The sequence below is a fragment of the Stomoxys calcitrans genome, chromosome 1 (assembly GCF_963082655.1).
Source record: "Stomoxys calcitrans chromosome 1, idStoCalc2.1, whole genome shotgun sequence".
NCBI lineage: Eukaryota > Metazoa > Arthropoda > Insecta > Diptera > Muscidae > Stomoxys > Stomoxys calcitrans.
In genome coordinates this window covers 74,720,462-74,739,878 of record NC_081552.1, presented here as the reverse complement: position 1 = coordinate 74,739,878, position 19,417 = coordinate 74,720,462, and the positions used below count along the sequence as shown (strand labels likewise).

The 19,417-nt window shown below is 37.6% G+C and overlaps 1 protein-coding gene and 1 long non-coding RNA gene across 8 annotated transcripts in view; both read left to right on the top strand.

Annotated features, from left to right (window-relative positions):
• LOC106085505 (CTP synthase) overlaps nt 1–19,417 on the top strand; it is a 158,520-nt gene that overhangs the window by 21,753 nt on the left and 117,350 nt on the right. The window lies entirely within an intron of this gene.
• Nucleotides 8,188–11,717, top strand: LOC106085506 (uncharacterized). Its single transcript, XR_001220957.2, has 2 exons — nt 8,188–8,405; nt 11,492–11,717. It is a non-coding gene; the product is annotated as an uncharacterized LOC106085506 (long non-coding RNA).

The window sequence follows — 19,417 nt, the reverse complement described above, 5'->3', positions numbered from 1 at the left end:
TCGGTAGGACCGATCCTATGGGGTGATCCGGATCGTGAGAGGACGAGGCTATTACTAAAAGGAAGTAAGAAGGAGGTCAGTATAGCTTTTGGTGTCTAACGGGTCACATAGGACTACGAACTCACTTATGCAAAATCGGTGCGGTAAGTGATAGCATGTGTAAGGCATGTGGGGAAGATGATGAAACGTTGGAGCATTTCCTTTGTCATTGCCCGGCTTTCGCGGGTAACAGACACCAGTACTAAGGTGGGGACACAATACCAGACATGAATCAAATTAGGAGAGTGGTATGGAAAAAAATTAAGGATTTTGTAAGTAGCACGGAATTCCTAGCTCGTAAACGCCATGCATGTTTCCAATATTACCTTCATTTTCGACTGACTTTGACAGCATATTGAAGCATATTCGTTATCTCTACGAACTTGGAGTTCGATAAGTGAGGCGGAGGCGCGATATTCAGCCCTTGCTTGCTGTTTTTTTAGCACCTATTTTGCCCGAAGCAAGGCGTTGCGTAGACGTGTTTTATTTCCTCTATAGTTTCATTGCTTATCCTTGGTTTTTGGGATTGTCTAGCAACGGCCCATGTCTAGGTGATGTTGGTTTTTTCTGGGTGAATTCGGGTTTTTTTCTTTTTTCGCGATTCCCAAGTATATTTGTGTATATCTTTATTTATTTTGTGTATATTTTTTAATCCATAAGGTTGTCAGTTTCATAATTTTTTGCTGATGCTTCTGTAATCGTGTTTTTTAGATGGATGGCGGATTAGGCGTCCGCATCGGTACCCCTAGTGCTGGGTCTGCCTGCCATCCTCTAGGCGGGGCTTTTTTGAAATCTGAAGGTAAATCTGAAGATATGCGAGCGCTACCGTTGCCCATTCCTTCGGTGCATCCGTTGCCGAACCTATTGCACGGCCCCTTGGTATTCGTATTTGTATCCGTGCAAGCGGGACACCCCCTGCTTGTGTATAAGTAATCTAAATTTCAGAATGCACTCACTTTTGCTCGATATGACAACCCTTTGCTTTGACCATTGCTCCGAGTCAGTCAAAAAACAAGTTGCAAGCTGTACCAACGTATTGAAATAGATATGTGGACCTATATGAACCAATCTTAGTGTGGGTGTTGGTCGGTGTAGGAAGGGTGTTAATGAACTTTATGTGTCAAATTTCAAACCAATCATGTGAAAAAGCTTCTAGGGACTCTTACTTTATTTTATTTATTTATTTCATTTCATGCAATGCGAATCCATCAGCCCTATAAATAATCACACTATGCATAAGACGTACTTTTTGTAAAATAAGTTAAAAAACTACTCAATTAAAAATAAAAAACTTGAAAACTTAGAAAATGGAAAAAATGTTTAACCTATTAAACACTTAATGCATCTAACAAATAAAAAATAAATTACTAAAAATTATAATCAGTAACTGATAAAAAAATCCTTCTCAAAAAAGATCAACGTAATAAATTAAAAAAAAATGATTAAATCATAATAAAAAAAGTAAAAAAGTAATACTTAAACCAAAATATACAAAAAAAATCACAATAATACTCTTGGCTTTAAAAACAAATTATCAAGAATTATAAACAAAACAGCTTGAAAAAAAAAATAATTAAAAAAGATCACTTAACAATAAAAAAGATTTAAACAAAATGGAAAACAATAAGTAATACTAAAATCAAAAAATAAATAAATTATCAATAATACGCACGATAAAAAACTATATAACATAGTTAAAGTTGTTGACAATTTGACACAAAAATTAGAAGCGCTGAAAGTGTAGACGAAGACGATTTGATAAAGATCTTGTTGAAAAACTAAAATCTTTTATATTCGTAGGCAACGAGTTGTACAAACGTGTAACTCTTACAAAAAAATTACTACTCAAAAAATGATCTACCCTCGGAAGAACCTACTGATTAGTTCTGGTTGAATGACAAAAATTAAATTCATTAACTAGGAAAATGGGAGATCGACATTTCAATAACTTAACAAGAAACAAAAGCAAACGATAATTAACATACGACGGGAAATCACAACCGAGAAAACGACACACATAGGGCGTTATATGAACACGACGACCTTCACCGTAAACAAAACGAATCATATTGTTAAAAGCGACCTGAATACGATGCATGCTCCCTTGCGACGCACTGGAGTACACCTTCAGACAATATATAAAATGGCCGGCAAAACTAATGCATGCGTCAAACGCTCCCTCACAAAGAGCGGTAAATATAAAATCGTTGTATACAGGCTTCTTAAAGAAAAGTTAACCTTAGACACCACGGAACCAACGTGCCGATCAAACCGAAGCCTGTCATCCTGCTGAACACCAAGACAATCAATGCTTTGCACAAATTCTATATCTACATTATTATGTCTAACACTAACATTATTGTGACAGCCCGAAGATAAAAAAGGTCTTTGGTTTTAGAAGCGTTAACGCTGAACGTATTCTCCGCCATCCACTCACGTAACGACTCCATCGCAAAATTAATTTTCGTCTGAAAAACATTCAAAAATCGGTTATCACCCTTAAAAAGCAATTGGATGTCATCAGCATATGCAAATGGAGTGCACCAACAATCTAGACGAGAAAAAACGTCATTGACAAATAACACAAAAAGAAACGGACCTAGTACTGAACCCTGAGGAACACCGCTTCTTACAGAAAGAACACTACTAAATTTACCAACAACACAAACAAACTGGCTCCTTCCTGTAAGATACGAGCATAACAATGTACATGCACTGGTCGAAAACTTATAAACGGACTTTAATTTACTAAGAAGAAGGCCATAATCCACTCTAGACGAGAAAAAACGTCATTGACAAATAACACAAAAGAAACCTAGTACTGAACCCTGAGGAACACCGCTTCTTACAGAAAGAACACTACTAAATTTACCATCAACACAAACAAACTGGCTCCTTCCTGTAAGATACGAGCATAACAATGTACATGCACTGGTCGAAAACTTATAAACGGACTTTAATTTACTAAGAAGAAGGCCATAATCCACTCTGTCAAATGCCTTTTCCAAATCTAAAGACAATAGCACGCAAAATCGTGATCCACCCATGTTTGACCGGATAGAATCTGTCAAACCCAATAACAATGAGGCTGTACTCCTACCTCGCCAAAATCCACACTGGGCATCACAAATAAAACGATTACTTTCCAAATAGCCAGACATTTGACATTTAATAACATGCTCGACAATCTTTGAACAAATAGGTATAATAGAAATCGGACGGAACTCCTTCAGAACGTGATAAGACTGTTTTTGCCTAATTTCCAATCGGACGGAAATGAAAAAGTTAGCAAAATAGAATTTACAAGATGTAACAGATGACAAGACACAAGAGGATAGACTTTCTTAAGGTATTTTAATGAGAAACCATTTACACCTGCTGCATTGGACTTAATGACAGAAAATGCCTTATCCAACTCCCACAACTCCACACGTTGAAAAGCAAAACCACTATAGTCATACTCCCCGAGAGAACTACTTTGGGAGTCAAATTGGTTTCTATTAAAGGTCGTATTCAAATCCCCCACATTCAAATCACAATCATACGACTTGCAACTACAAAGTGTATTGGATTTTAACAACGCCCATAACTGCTTTGTGCTTTTATTGCCCTCAAACTGCTGTACATTCGCTTCTCTTCTAACTTTTCTTATAACAGATTTGGCTCTATTCCTGGCTCTACAAAAAATTCGCCACTTTACATTGGATCTATTCTCCAAGAAAGATTTAAAAGCCAAATCTCGAAGCGATAGATGATATGAAATGAGGGGATTGCTAAACCAATCCTCACTCCTAGTCCTTATCACCCTTTTTTTATAGGAAACGTATTATGGATAGACCCAAGACAGCTACTAAACTACTACGTCACTAGTGGAATACAAAGCAGAAAAATTAGTAGACGAAACAATTTCCAGCAAATCATCACAACTCAAAACATTATAATCAACATACTCAAAGAACTGCAAAACATTAAGGACTGAAACGTTAAGGGACACGAAAATAAACGCATGATCCGATATACTGGGACAATCAACCTGGTTAGTAACACAGACACAACTACGATCACTTACAAGAACAAAGTCGAGTAAGGAAGTAGAATTATGTACAGCACTAAAATGAGTAGGTATAGAGTTGTGGACAATTGAAACATTAAGCCGCCTACAACTTTAGCGCACACTATAAGAAGACGACAAATCAAAAAGATTATTATTGAAATCTCCCGAAATTATGACGTCAGAGTATCTCACCAAAACATCAGCAACTTCACTTTCAAATGCCTGAAAATTTCCCCGCGGAAGATATACAACACCAACAAGAACATTTCTAGAACCAAGTAAAATTTCTACAAACAAACATTCAACAATCCCATATTGACTACCACTATAATCAACTTTGTACTTAATAGACTTAGAGACAAACAAAGAATATCCCAAAATTTCAAATCGACTCGACGGTATACTTGGTTTTAGCCAAGTTTCGGAAACACCTACTACACTTAACAAACTGTCAACAACAACATTTCTAATTTCGTTAATTTTAGATGACCTCTCAGAGAGGTTAAAACTGCGGCAATTAAATTGCCCTACATTTAAATTATCACTATAAGCACACAATGAGGAGCGAAAAAACGAATTATCGCATGTAATATTACCTAAGTTGCAAGTATTCATAACTAATAACGCTATAAAGGCTCAATGAAAAATTAATTTTAATACAAAAAAAAAAATACAAAATAATAAAAATAAAAGACTAGTACGCACGGGATCCATTGGTAACGGTGCTAGCCACATTTCCATTAGCGTTGCTTGACTCAGTACTTCCAAATAATTGATCACATTCAGTCGCACTTACTGTTTTAACGTCACCATCCAGATACGTAAGGCACACCTTGGGAATATCTCCATTTATAAAGACATATCTCAATATTCGCTTTTGTGATCGCAGATTACGACATTTAAAAACAAGTTTAGAAGCAGGTGCGGTAAGATGATCATTTAAATACACACGGGAATCAACCTCGCCACCAATTACATCGTTAAGCCTGATGGAGTTAAGCCTAGAATAGTTCGCCATAATCAAATCCCTGTTATGAACGGAATTGAACTTGACCAGCACCATCCTACCACCGGAAATATAACAGCAATGATTAATATCACTGGGGGCAACCTGCACTCCGCACAAGCGGGCAATTTGTATCACTGACTCACGCAGATTGGTAATTCATCTCGGAATGCCACTAATAAGGATATCCGCGCGATTGAGACGTCTTTGCTGAACCAAATTAAACTGCTCCAACTGCCGTATTCTCTCACACAGCCCAGCATCAACATTGGCAATATTTTGCTGACAAACAAGAACATCCGACGTGACTTTCTGAATTGAAGCAATAAACTCACTTCGAAAGGAGGCAACAACACCATACACCATTGTTTGAAAACCCTGCAAAGATTTCTGCATCTGCTCATTAAATTTTAGTTTCATGGACTCAATAAAGTCATCAAAAAGCCCACGAATACAACTGAGACGATCATCTGCTGCTTGCTCAGAGGGGCTAACACGTATACTCTGCAAACCAGTAAGGAGACCAAGCGCACCACTCTGAGAATGCACGGCGCCAACAGAATTAGATTGACTGTGTTACGGTAACCCTAACAATCTTCTGTTTTATTGTAACAATCTGGCAACTTCATGGCAGCGCAGCTGGCTCAACAGTTTTTGTATTTCTGCACACACGCTGAGTCAAGTTGTAACCGTCAACCAATACACATCTCTTAAAGACAATTTCATCATACTTGCTTAATTACCTTTTATTTTTCATTAATATCATTTAAAGTATTGTTTAAATAAATAAATTGATTGCTATGTTTTAAACATCGACTTTCTATTGATCGACCATCTCGTAAGAACATAACAGACTGCTATTGAATAATGTTGTCCCCAAAACGCTGGAATTACCGACACCACTGGAACGCGCTTCCCCGGCACTATCATTAGCAAATTGACTGCTATTGGGTGATGCACCTCCCAAAACGGTGGAATTAGCAAACACAAGTGGAACGCGCAGAACTGACTTTATCACCACTGCACTTCTTACAGGTGAACTGCAACGACTTGTTTGTTTTGATTTCATTACTAGAAATATTGACGCACTTAGTGTGGAAATAATTGGGGCAGCCAAAACACCCGATACTGTAAACACCACGGGTGATGATTTTGTCACAAACAGGACACTTCCAGCTTTTAGGAATAGCATGTTTAACAGGTGCAGGAACCATGATTCAAAGGCGAACAATGGCAATGGCAAAACAAATCAAATGAAATGCTGGGAAAACGAGGCAACACACAGCAACAACAACAAGAGCGCAGAGAGATGGGAACAAAAAACCACGAAATAAATGTGGTATCCAAGTACGAGATGCAATAAGCTTATTAGGCAGATGACAGCAGCGCAAAAATGTCGTAGATCGGACTACGATACACAACTTTATTTTAATATTTAATTAATTTTTCACGGAGCTCAATAAAAACGCTTACCTTCTCATGATTATCGATTGGTTATGACAGAACATTTGTTCCACGAGCCGAACGTAGAGTAGCGTTCCAAACGCCTCGATCTCGCGCGCTCATTTTATAATCTCTGACACCAAGTTTCGAGGTGTCTCCCACCACTTGACCTTTCCATCGGGCTTTTCGTCGTCCGGGTTTGCGTGTACCACCGTATTTGCCTTCGAAAGGCTTTTTGCTGGATCTTCTTCTTTCATTCTGACAACATGACCTAGTCAACGCAGCCGTGGTATTTTGATACGTATTACTATGCTATCGTTGTCATTCGGCTCATGATTCATACGACACTCCATACGACATTCCATTAACGCAAACGGGTCCATATATTTTACGAAGAATCTTTCTCAGGCACTGCCTCGTCTGTTTTCACAAGTAATAAAGCCTCAGAACCGTATAACAATAGAGATAGTATCTGTGTATTGTATAGTGTTGTTGTTGTTGTAGCCACATTTTCATGTGGAGGTACCGATCCTCGTCAAGCTTCTGTAGATGGCCAAGCTCGTTGCGATCCAAAGTACCGATCACTGCGGTTTCGGTTACGGCAGTGCCGAGATAAAGTTGCTGACTACCTCAAAATGGTGGTTCCCAACTTTCTCCATTTTCTTTATCTGGTGGTTATACGGGGGGTTTTGGGGGTTAATACCATTCATTCCGTTTTATCTCCATTTACTGCCAAGAAATCAAATTCAATCCGGTACACGACCACAACAAATATCCTAGTCTCTTGCTCGTTGATCTCCGCACAGATTCTACAGATATCGTTATTTGCAAATTTCAAACTATCATCATGTTTGCCATCAAATATAGACCTTCCACGATGGACACAATGAATGAGACAAAGACAGAAATAAAATAAACCTCTAGACGTGTTGTTGTTGTAGCAGTGTGTTATACACTGAGGCGGCAGCCCTTGCCGATGAAGAACTCCATCGGGTCAATCCGGTACGTACAACAGGCTGTCATGAGATTGAGGCGTGTTCTTTTTGTTGTTGTTGTAACCATATTTTCATGTGGAGGTGGCGATCCTCGTCAATCTCCTGTAGGTGAGCAAGCTTGTTCCGGTCCAAAGGACCGATCGCCGCGGGAACAGAGTGGCCATTGGTTATTTAATGGCGCCAATAACTCGCCTTGTCATATCGAGCATCATAGGCACTCAGTATTTGTGCAAGAGCCGCTGCCACCTGACCTCTCATTGAGACTCTCCACTCGATACCGCTGATTGTCCGCGACTGCCATTGCAGATACTCCGTATGGACGATTCCACTATCCACAACGTGTGGACGCGCCCGGTAGCAAGAACACCACACAGATCGGGCCTCAATGTTCCAGCTTGTGTGGTGCACACAGCTATGCCGTGCCGGGCGTGTCGTTGTTGTATGTGGTTGTTTTCGTGCTGTGTATTAGAGCGTGAGTGAGTGAAATCATGCTCACGACACTAAAAATAGATTAGATTTTATTATAATAATAACTCATTTACATTGTTAAAAAAATAATGCTATTAGAATTATGAAAAATCTAGTTTTGACATAACATATGTATGTATATGTTGTGTGTCAGATTGGCTTTGTATTTCATAGATTACAATATTGCATTTGTATCAAGTTTAATTATTCGATTAATTATTCAAGGAGAAAATTCATTTTGTATTAAACTTTTGTATTTCTAACAATTTGTTAAATGTGTATGTAGTTGCATGAAGTCTTTGCCGTTTTAAATTTCATAACACTCATTGGTTGTGGGTATATTTTTACCAAAACAAATTATTCTTTCATGGGCAAAAATTGGACAGATGGCTAGGAAGTGGTAAGTGTTTTCCGGCTCATCTAAGTTGCATATTGTACAAATACCGTCTGTATTATTTCTAAACGATCTTGCATTAATATTGAGTAGACCACCAGTAAATATCCACAAATTATGATGGAATTTTATATTGGAGATTTAGATATACATCATGGAATATACACTGCGTAGCCCTCTCCGTCCATAATGAACGTTCACGTAAAATTAAACCATCTAATACGGACTTATACAATGCAGCTAGCTCTCGGCCTCTAAGGCTGGAGTCCATAACAATCCCTAGATCCGAAGATAATTCCCTCAGGTTTTTTTACCCATACGATGCCAGCATCAATAATCTTCTTGGCCACTATTCGGGGGAGCCTATCCTGAGGCATCGATAGTACTGTCGCCATGTAATTGAAGTGCATTTTCAGTGTTTCAAAATACATACTGGGGAGGCCAGCCACAAGATGAACCATATAATTTGGGGTATTATTAGGTAGAAATAGGATCTTCTTAATAAAAAATCTTAAAAGTTTCTCCGCTTGTTCATAACATTCGAACGCCCAGACCTGAGCACCGTGGAATAAAATCGACTTTGCTGCTGTATCTTAAGTGTAATTCTGTCGTTACGTAAATATCGTGTCCATTTGGCATTTATTGCTAACTTAGATGCCTCTAATTTATTATCAAGATGTTTCTTGAATGACATATTATAGGTGAGGGTAATCCCAAGATACTTATATTCATTAACTAACTCTACGGGATGAGATCCATATGACCATTGCTGATTTCTGTCGATTTGGGTGCCGCTCCTGAAAATCATAATCTTAGATTTAGTTAGATTCACCTCCAGATCCCATTCCAGCAATAATTACGGAGAGCATCTATCATGTTCTGCAGCTGTAAAGGAGAGTCGGCCAACAGGACTATGTCGTCTGCGTACATAACCAGCTTGATTTCCATATCTTCAATAACCAAACCGGACGGCAGTTCTTCGTGCATGTCGTTCAAATATAGTGAGAACAGAAGGAGGCTCAACAGGCAACTCTGTTTGACTCCCTGAGTTACCACGAAACTATCCGATAAAAGACTACCGTCCCACACCTTACTTATATTGTTCTGATAAATCATTTGAAGTATCCTTGCCATTTTCAGTTAAGAGGACCATGGCAGTTAGCTTGTAGAATAAAGATTTACGCGGAATCCTATCGAATGCGGCCGAAAAATCGACAAAAAATGCATAAGTTTTTCTTCTGATGTTGAAATTTATCTGGTACACATAAATTTAGTTAGTTAGAGTAAAAATATTATCCTCGGTCGAGTAACCTTTCCGAAATCCAGCCTGGAACTCGTTCATTACACCCTTATGGCTTACCCAACTATCAATCCTATTTAGTAAAATACCCGTAAATAGTTTATACAGAGTGTCCAAAAGCGGTAGACCCCTTTAGTTGGATCCATCATTAACGTCACCTTTCTTGTGCAGAGGCATAATAATGGACCTACGGAACGCCACGGGAATAGATGCTCGTAGAAAAATAAAATTGAAAAGTTTAAGAACCTCCTGATGAAATATATCCGGCGCATATTTGTAGAACTCGAAAGGGATCCTGTCCAAACCTGGAGCCTTGTCAAGTTTTGCGTCTCTCAATACGAATAGCAGTTCTCTCATTTCAAAAGGAGAGTCTTAAAAATGACCAATAAAGTTGGACGTTGCCCAGAAAATAGTAGCTTCTTGTACATCCTCAGCCAAGAGGGTACAAAAAGGAGCATGCATTCGAATTGCTGCCAATTCTAAAGGGTTCCTCAAAACATTGGCCAGTCTCCACCAGTCGGCCGAATTTCTCACCTCATTCAATCTGTCAATGTCCGAACTCACCAAAGACATTATTTTTTTTCGTTCACATAAGTTCCTGTAAAACTTCTTACTTTCCACATACTGCTTTCGGTAAATCGAAATATCATATATATGATATAGACCTAGCTTCGCAAGCATTCGTCGCCTTGCCGCCTCACACTGAGCGCAGAACCACCTGTTCTTACTTTAAAAAAATTTCCTATTACCTGATCCACCTGCAGATTTATATATCTTGGTCAACAGTATGCTGACCTTCTCATCAATATCACTACTAGAAGAAACCAGTTCAATCAGCGATTTGCAATATCTTATCGACTTACTTGCATTCCATTTAAGTTTCTCTGGTAACGAGCATGGTTTGTCCGAATTTCCAGCAGTAATAGATAACTTTATAACAATTAAGATCTAAATAGGGTTTGGATGGGACAGATTGGTCATCTAAAAGTTCCAGGTAAACTGCGGAGCAAATGCAATAGTCTATTACCGAACTTCAAATCATGCCACAGAAAGTGAACTCTCCATTACTATCGCTCCTAGTTTTACCATTTAAGACCACGCCACCTAAATCACTAAAAATATGTATCGACTTAAATATCACGACTCACTAGAAAATCATGACTCACGGCCCCCAAGACTCTTACGACTCATGAGGCGCTCACGACCAAGAGACATTCACGACTCAGAATCCATTCACATTTGCTCGATATGATTATATCGTGCCTTGATTATTGTCAAAAAACGAGTGTCTTAATACCGGTATAGTGATCAAATAAGCTTCTCGATTTGGCCAGTCCTTGTTTTTTAGAGTATACTCCAGTGTCAATATGGTCATTTTGGAAGTCTACACACCTATTATTGAGAATACAGTAGTTTCAATAATTTTCATCAAATAAAAGAGGTGTAGTCCACATTGCATGCGATATCGGGCATTATATCAGAAATATCACAGTTTCCGTAGCAGCTGATTGACCACAGAGAACACTTCCTTAACCTCACGGGCGTTATCGCAGCTGTGTGTTGAAAAGAACAACTTCTATTTTAATGAGCAGATGAGCATTCATGTTTCGATGTTGCTAGGTATTCGAACGAAGATTTTATTTAGATTCTCATTACACTTGGTAGCGATTGGTTGAAACTTGCATTATTTTCGTATTGTTTTAACTTTCCCCTCAGCCGCATAAGGGGCTTGTGCATAATCACAAGTTCATAAACATACATGTAAATGTGTTATAAACCTATTTCATTGCAGGCATGTGTTGGAAGTAATATTGATGTGATATCATCTGTGGTGGACCGCCCGCCCATAGGCAATCGTGCATTGAATTCTTTGAACATGGATGCAACAAATCCCAGACAGAATACTATGGCCTGCCTGCTGCTGGAGCACACGTTCTGAATGATTACCAGACCATAGTGTCTACCCCAATAGCCGCCCCTTTAGTTTGTTATAAAATAAATTGCATATATTCAACGTTTCTATTTTTTTTTGTTTTCCTATTTGCACTTGGTCCATGCTGTTGGGATGTAGAGCCAGTGCACGAAGAAGTGGTCAATAGATGGACAACATGCGTTGGCAGATGTAGTCTATTTGCAATATATTGTATTTTTCATACCTCACATTTGCAATATATGGCTGCATATTTATATCCCTGCCGTTTGTAAACCCTGCAATCACGTATGTCAAACACATTGACAAAGGACATGTGGTGAGAAATTGGAGGATGGTAACACAACAAAGAATGCGTCACCATCATTAACAGCATGATTGAAGAGCAGGCCTCGGTTGTTTTTCCCGCTAGATAAAACAATTGTTCATTCTGATTGCACAAATTGTAAGCACATGGAATACATCAGCTCTTTTGGAGATTCTTTGGTTTCTTCATTACTATACTTTGAATGAAATTATCATTAGTTATTACATGAAGTGGGAGAAATAGAAATCGAATGTAATAATTTATGCTTGGGTTACCTGTTTTCGCTACTGGCCTATTAAAGGTGTGTAGAAATAGAGTTGAAAATCTGTACTTCTAGTTTAATCTTTGCTATAAACAGATTTAACTAAAAGTACAGATTTTAAACTCTATTTCTACACACCTTCAATAGGCCAAGTGAGCTTCTTTACCAATCAGGTTCATACTTGCTCGAGTTGTTAGAATACTGGAATAAGGTGGTTGATCGAAGGCTCACCATTACAGAATTTTTGGTAAAGGACGCCTTGAGGAGCTTCCAACGATTTAAGTCACCCGGAACCAATGGATATTTCCGGCGTTACTACAGATGTAGGGGCCCCATCTGTCCAATGTTGTTGCGGTTGTAGCCACATGTCTATATGTGGAGGTGGCGATCCTCATCTAGCTCCTATAAGAAAACAAGCTCGTTCCGATCCAAAAGACCGATCATTGATTATTTAAATGCGCTTATAACACGTCTTCCCGAGTAAAAAAAAAAAAAAATTATATGGTCAGATCCAAATATATCTGGGTTTAGATAAAGTTGGATCTTATTAGATCCATATCCAATTATATATAATTATATCTGATGATGTAAATAACTATATCTGTTAGTAGATATAATTGGATATGGGACCAGATATAATTATATCTGCTTTGTATAATTATATCCAAAGAGATATGCCATATATAACTATATCTGGCCTTAGATATAATTATATCTTGGGCTATATATGTGTATATCTCCGGGACGCAGCCAGGATTTTATTCAAATTTTTTTTTGGAAAATTTAGTCGCTACTGGGTGCAGAAACTGGCCCATAGGCGGTGACATTTGCTTAAAGTCAGAGCTAAACTTTGTACTGCTTGCCAACACACTATTTATAGGCCGATCCCTATCATTCAAAGTCTTGAAAATGTGGTTGTCTTTGCGAATATCTTAGTTTTATAGTGAAAGTTTAGGCGAATCAGCTTCATTTCAATTTACTCTCAGTCTAGTTTTATGATTTTCACAGGTTATTGTGTCGGTCAATTGATTATAAATGACTTTTATTTCCATAAAATAAAATTTTATGCAAACAAATTGGAAATAATTTTTGGTCAAACTTTACGACGAGCTATTGGGTTGCCCAAAAAGTAATTGCGGATTTTTTAAAAGAAAGTAAATGCATTTTTAATAAACTTAGAATGAACTTTAATCAAATATACTTTTTTTTACACTTTTTTTCTAAAGCAAGCTAAAAGTAACAGCTGATAACTGACAGAAGAAAGAATGCAATTACAGAGTCACAAGCTGTGAAAAAATTTGTCAACGCCCACTATATGAAAAATCCGCAATTACTTTTTGGGCAACCCAATATCTACGTTCTGCTTAAATGATGCCGCTGTTTTCTCCTCCGTACTTTATTAAAATCGATCGAAAATCCGTTCTTGATGGAAAAGATGTCCGGTAAAACTTGCATCCAACTATTGGCGTATATGCCTACAATTTGCGAAATGTCTTCATAAGTCCTAAAGTTTTCCTAATTTATTGGAGATAAAATAAGAAAAGTTGGTAAAACTAGATATGGGAGCCACCGTGGTGCATAGGTTAGCATGCCCGCCTATCGTGCCCAAGCGTCCGGGTTCAAATCCTGCCGGCGAGAACACCTTAAAACATTTTTCAGCGGTGGTTATCCCCTCACCAAATGCTGGCGACATTTGTGAGTATTTCAGCCATGTACAACTTCTCAACCAAGAGGTGTCACTTTTCAGTGACACGCCGTTCGGACTTGGCATAAAACAGGAGGTCGCCTTATCATTGAGCTTAAATTTAAATCGGGCAGCACTCAATTGATATTGTAAGAAGTTAGTTTCCCTCTAATTTGTTCCGCAATGGGATGTTTGGGAAACACTAAATCAAAATCAGATATCCGAAGAAGGATACGAAGACATTTAAACGTTATTGCAGTTGTAAACTTTTCTCTTTCTTTGCCCACTTATTTTTACTCGGTAGAGTTTTACTCGATAGTTTAATATAAAACTTGCTCCCATAGATAAAAGTCTGCTGACTAATACTATTTTAAAACATAAGGTGGGTATTAAGATTTTTTTACTGCAATCTTTTCATTGTAGAAATAATTTTTTGGAAAGAAAATCAACAATTGAAAAAGTAAATTTTAAAAAATATTTCGCTGTGTGCATCTCGGCAGAACTAATAAATTTCTACTAGAACCAACGCTGCTTGCTATTGATAGATAGATTTCGACCCTAACTTACAATTAGCTCCCTATCATTTGCCTTAAATACTGTATTGTGAATTATAAAACTCCGAGGAAAAAACGAAATGGTTTCATATGAAATGATTATTTGAAAATGTAACTTAATCTGGGTGATTCGGTCTTTAAAGAAAATGTCATTAACCCATTATTGTCGGTGATTTTAGCTGCGATTTATTTAATGTATCGAGGTCTACCTTATTGCGATATGTTTGTAGTAGGCTTGATTTATCTTTTGTACACAATCTAGACCGACCCATTATAGTGTTGCTCATGGATCATCATCTTTAATAGATTTTATGCTCGTAAGTGACGGCTCAATGACCTGTTACTTTAATCAAGTTCAGTGTCCATTCATTTCTCACCACGCACTTATTTTTATACCCTCCACCATAGGATGGGGGGGTATACTAATTTCGTCGTTCTGTTTATAACTACTCGAAATATTCGTCTGAGACCCCATAAAGTATATATATTCTTGATCGTCGGGACATTTTATGTCGATCTAGCCATGTCCGTCTGTCCGTCCGTCTGTCTGTCGAAAGCACGCTAACTTCCGAAGAGGTAAAGCTAGCCGCTTGAAATTTTGCACAAATACTTCTTATTAGGGCAGATCGGTTGGTATTGTAAATGGGCCATATCGGTCTATGTTTTGATATAGCTGCCATATAAACCGATCTTGGGTCTTGACTTCTTGAGCCTCTAGAGCACGCAATTCTTATCCGATTGGAATGAAATTTTGCATGACGCATTTTGTTATGATATCCAACAACTGTGTCAAGTATCGTTCACATCGGTCCATAGCCTGATATAGCTGCCATATAAACCGATCTTGGGTCTTGACTTCTTGAGCCTCTAAGGGCGCAATTCTTATCCGATTTGACTGAAATTTTGCACATTGTGTTTTAGTATCACTTCTAACAACTGTGCTAAGTATGGTTTAATTCTGTTCATTATCTGGTATAGCTGTCATATAAACCGATCTTGGGTCTTGATTTCTTGAGCCTCTAGAGGGCGCAATTCTTATCCGATTCGAATGAAATTTTGCACCACGTGTTTTTTTATGATATCCAACAACTGTGCCAAGTACGGTTCAAATCGGTCCATAACCTGATGTAGCTGCCATATAAACCGATCTTTAGTCTTGACTTCTTGGTCCTCTAGAGAGCGCAATTCTTATCCAATTTGCCTGAAATTTTGTACGACGGATCCTCTCATGACCATTAAGATACGTGTTTATTATGGTCTGAATCGGTCTATAGCCCGATACAGCTCCCATATAAATCGATCTCTCTATTTAACTTCTTGAGCCCCCAAAGGGCGCAATTCTTATTTGAATTGGCTGACATTTTACACAGGTCTCCAACATAAAATTTAATTGTGGTCTAAACCGGATCATATCTAGATATCGCTCTAATAGCAGAGCAAATCTTTTCTTATATCATTTTTGCCTAAGAAGAGATGCCGGGAAAAGAACTCGACAAATGCGATCCATGGTGGAGGGTATATAAGATTCGGCCCGGCCGAACTTTGCACGTTTTTACTTGTTTCATCTTTTAATATCATTGTGGCTGCTTTTGATGACATAATAGAGTGCGGGGACTATGGAAATATTGACTGGGACGGTGCGATGCAGTGCTTATCTGCCTTCTTTAACACTTCTGATGTCGATGACTTGGGTGCTCGTATCACCTTGCTTTTTGATTATCTTTTTGCGTTCGTGCCAGTTGTAAGTATCGGAACAAGGCCAAATCCGTTGTACGGAAGGAAAGAAATCGGTAGTATTCTGAACGATTTGGTAGTTTAGATTCCAAGGGCTTTCGGCGTGTTCTTAAGGGTTCTTGTTGCTTTTGCGATAACAGTCTAGTGTATGATGGTGATGTTGATACGGTTAACAATTTTCGGAGATTCGATTCCATTCGTTGTGTAAATATTGATGATTGCGGTAGCTTTTGGAAAAATTAAGGCTAAGTCTATTGGTGTTGATGGTATTCCTATCAAGTTTCTTAAACTTTTATTTCCCTAAACTTCTGATTTGATTTTGCCGCAGGGATCGGTCTTAGGACCTCTTCTCTTTATACTCTACATTAATGATTTTTCTGAATTCCTTGGACCTAGCATGTGTAAAACCTTTCTTTTTGCAGACAATATATATATATATTGCAGTGCGGATCGTGGTTTTAGCAATATTTTGGAGACGAATATTAATGCTTCTATAGGACGAATCTTGTTATGGTCTAGTCTTAACTTGCTTTCTATCAACCCTTCAATAACTAAGGCATTACAGTTGCCAGTCAGGATCCCAGACGCAGCCTGGATTTGATATTTTTGTGGGGAATTCTAGAGTAAATTTTGTTGATAGGATTAAATGTTTGGGGATAGTGATTGATAAAGACCTTAATTTCGGTTGTCATATTGACTCTCTCCATTTTCGTGTTTATGGTTCCCGTCGAGGGTGAAAGTCAGACTTGCTCACGCTCTGTTAATGCCTCAGCTTTTATATGGCTTGGAGATAACGTCAGGAACGTTTGACTATAATCTTCTAAAACTGAAACGGGTGATGAATGCTGTAGCTAGGTTTGTATATAATGTACGTGTTCGTGACCACATTTCAGGGTATGTCAAACCCTTTTTGGGAACTTCTTTTGACCGTTTTATTGATCTTCGAAATATTTTAATCTTTTACATACAGAGTTATAAAAAGTGGAACACCGGTAACACTGCATAGATACTTTAATTTTTCCCGCTCGAGTAGGAGTACTCAAATAATCTTGCCCCGTATATTTATTTCTGTTTTCGTAAGATCATTCTGTATTCGTGTGACCAGGTGTTGGAATGTATTGCCCGCCGAGTTAAGAATCTTTTCACACTCGAATAATGCTTTTCGCTTAAAACATATCAACTTCTATTCTACAGATCAAACTTAGTGCTGTTGCTTGAGTCTTTTTGTATTGCTAACATGGGACTTGTCAAAAAATCCAGCAGTTGAAATTTTTACATAATCTTGTTATGGCTGGGGAGCCAATTAAAATGAATTAGGCTAAGAATCTTACATCTTTTTGTAACTGTGAAGTATTAAATTTGTAATGTTTATTTAGGAGTATATATCGTTGTAATGCGTTTTTTTGGCCGAGGAGGCTTAAATAAATACGAATGGGTAGAAAAATGTCCAAGAATGGAGCTGTCTCAGAAAATTTTCAGCTCGAGCTAGGAAAGAGGTATCCTAATGCAATTTAGATTGGCGTTAAGTGGACGACTAAAACTAGATGTTTTGGGGGAAATTGGCTTGTCAAAAGTCGGAAAATATACTACAAACATTTTTTCTCAAAATTCTTAGGAGTGAGATTGATGGTTTCTATATTAAAAAGAATAAATTTATGGTGATAAACCAGCAGGTGCTAATTTATGTCGATGTAATTAAATCCAACTTCCTTCGCCAAATGGTTATAACATATAAATTTTTTTTTTTTTGTTATAAATACATTGTGGTTTAGGAAATAATTTTTATTTTGAAAAAAAAAAAATTTTAATTTTTCTTTAAAAAATTTCTGTTAAAAAAAGTGACTACGTTCATATGAATGCTCTAAATTATGAATACAAGAAATTTCATCCAAATTGGACAAGGGAATCGAGGGCCAAGCGTTATGAGTTCAAATTTATTTAAAAATATTTATTGAAAATTGTCTATAGAAAAAATTTTTGAAAATGTTTTTGTTTGAAAGATGTTATTGAAATTTATCGAAATGTTTGACAATATTTCAATGAAAGTTTGCCTTTAGAAAAAAATCTTTCAAATTTTATCCTTACATAGAAAACATTTAATTTTGTGATACTTCATTCTGTTTTCGTTCCTGTTTGGGACAGAAAAGCATAATAAAAAAACTTTAAAAATTTTTAGGCAAAATGTAGTGTCGCAAAATGCATGCAGAAGGCACAAACATTTTTTGTTCAAAAATGGCTTTATAAAATAATTTCCAGGTAGGCTGGGCAAAAGTTTGTCTTTAGAAAATTTTTCACTGAAATATAGTCTTTAGAAAACAACCATTAAAATGTAGTCTTTAAAAAAATGTTATTGAAATATTGTCTTTAGGAAAAATATTAATGAAATTTCGTCTTTAAGAAAATAATTTCGATTGGGGCCCGGCCAGGTCTGAAGAGAATGTTACGTTGAATTATGAAAATTTAGTCTTTAGGAAACATTGTGATGAAGTTTTGTCTTTAAAAATATTACGCTGAAATTTTATCCTTCGAAAAAATTTCTTTAAAATTAAGGAAGTGGGCGACGAATGCGCTACACTGTGGAACAGCGAAACGGTTGGTAGGACGGCGAAAATCGTATGGGGGGATCCAGATCGTGAGAAGACGAAGCTATTACTGAAAGGAAGTTAGAAGGAGGTCAGTATTGCTTTTGGTGTCGTAACGGGACACATAGGACTACGAACTGACTTATGCAAAATCGGTGCTGTAAGTGATATCATGTGTAGGGCATGCGGGGAAGATGGTGAGACGCTGGAGCATTTCCTTTGTCCTTGCCCGGCTTTCGCGTCTAACAGATACCAGCACTTAGGAGGAGACACAATACCAGACATGAACCAACTTGGGGGAGTGGTATGGAAAACCATTAGGACTTTTGTAAGTAGCACGGAATTCCCAACATAAAATTTTTTTTAGAGGTTACTTTATAGTTTTTAGAATGCACAACAAGCCGATTACAGGCTTAGGTGGCAATTTGCAATTAATTATATGGAATCCTCGTTGATGAATTCTAAGTTTGTAGGCTCGGGGAGCAATTTTTTCTTGCCACGTGATGGTAAAGAAAATGTGGATCAACAAACAGGTTTGACTCGTGACTCCACGTAATGAAAGTTTATCCAATTCACATAATTTTTTTTATAATTGTTATGACCACGCACAGTTGCCAGGTCTTCCAGCATTTCTTTGGCCTCAGGGAGATCCTCAACCCACCCAT